The sequence below is a fragment of the Peromyscus leucopus genome, chromosome 17 (genome assembly GCF_004664715.2).
Source record: "Peromyscus leucopus breed LL Stock chromosome 17, UCI_PerLeu_2.1, whole genome shotgun sequence".
Taxonomy (NCBI): domain Eukaryota; kingdom Metazoa; phylum Chordata; class Mammalia; order Rodentia; family Cricetidae; genus Peromyscus; species Peromyscus leucopus.
In genome coordinates this window covers 7,570,238-7,571,804 of record NC_051077.1, presented here as the reverse complement: position 1 = coordinate 7,571,804, position 1,567 = coordinate 7,570,238, and the positions used below count along the sequence as shown (strand labels likewise).

At 42.3% G+C, this 1,567-nt stretch overlaps 1 pseudogene; it reads left to right on the top strand.

Moving 5' to 3' along the window:
- Nucleotides 1-1,179: 1,179 nt before the first annotated feature.
- LOC114701880 lies at nt 1,180-1,298 on the top strand (annotated as a pseudogene).
- The last annotated feature ends 269 nt before the right edge of the window (nt 1,299-1,567 follow it).

The following is a 1,567-nucleotide window of genomic DNA, read 5'->3' as shown; positions in this document are numbered from 1 at the left end:
CCTCTCCACTATTGCTAGGAGTCTATTCTAATATCTAACAAAATAGACTTCAAACTAAAATCAATGAAAATAGATGAAGAGAGAGCCTTACCTTACCAACATGGCAGCCTTTATTCACAGACCATTCTTCCTCTTTCCTAATGCACTGTTATCTTCCTTAGCTGGGGCTGCTTTAAGTTTCAGTCATCTGGCCCTCCTCAAGTCTTACCACTAGAATTATTTTCATTACTCACTTAAGTTAACATCAAATCAGTTGGCAGTCTATCCAAATCACCTCAGAGTCAGAAGCAGACCAATCTTTCCCATCCCCTACATTTTCTACTCTTATGTCCCAGGTTTTGTTTGATTTTGTCAGTTGAACCACTCTCTGCAGGTCCGTTCTGGTCCCACTGATCCGTTCTGTTCAGAAGATCCCATTGTGAAAGGGGGAGGGGGCACATACCTGAAATAGAACCTTCTGTGCTGTCTTCTAGAAATGGCTTGCACAGTGCGGGCCTCCTGGGCATACAATTGTCACAGCAGGTGCCATTACATGTACATAGGGTAGATTGCTGGATTTCCCCCAGACAGCTGGCTCAGGAGAAAAATGTGCAAATGGTTTCAACTGCTGTTGTTCTGAAAGTGAGACTAAGCAGTGAACTTGATACCATTCTGCCTATTTCAAGTTGCTAGGTTCCTCATTATTTTATTTTTTCCTTGTATTTATTTTTTTAATGTGTGTGCTTGTCTGCCTGCATGGATGTCTGTGGATCAGGTGATTGAAGTGCCCAAGGAGGCCAAAAGAAGGCATTGAATCCCCTGGGACTGGAGTTATAGATGGCTGTGAGCAGTCATATGGATGCTGGGAATTGAACTCAGGTTCACTGCAAGAACAGCCGGAGTTCTAAATGACTGAACTTTCTCTCCAGACTTGGTACCTTGTTATTTTTGAACTGCCGAATGTGCTCAAAAACACGGAGTGGCAATAAAGGAAACATTTTTTTGTCATGATTCACACCTAAATAGCAAACAGTCTTAGGTCCCCAACAGATAAGATGGGCCCTTGTTTATGACACACAGCCCCAGACTGTGATCTGTTTCCCTCACTTGTCACTGTGCCGTCTGATGGGAGACTGAAGCATCCCATCATCCAGGAGCTCAGTTAAGTGTGTTGTAAGCTCCCACAAAATATCACATCTGGACTACGGCCATACCACACTGAACGCGCCCAATCTCGTCTGATCTCGGAAGCTAAGCAGGGTCGGGCCTGGTTGGTACTTGGATGGGAGACCGCCTGAGAATACCGAGTGCTGTAGGCTTAAAAAAAATATCACAACTGTATATTCTGGGACTAGAGGTCAATTTGCATTGTATAATAGGATATGATTAATTACAATGTTATTTTATAAGCTACATAATTGAAATGCATGCCTTGAACATAAAACTATAATTTTTAGACTCTATTACCAAAGATCAATCACAACACTTGGTATTAGGTGTATCATACAGCATAGTGTATCAACAAAGCAACCAGAAGTCTCAGATGGAGAGAGGGTGGAAATAGAAATCATTCGAACATTCCTTAAAG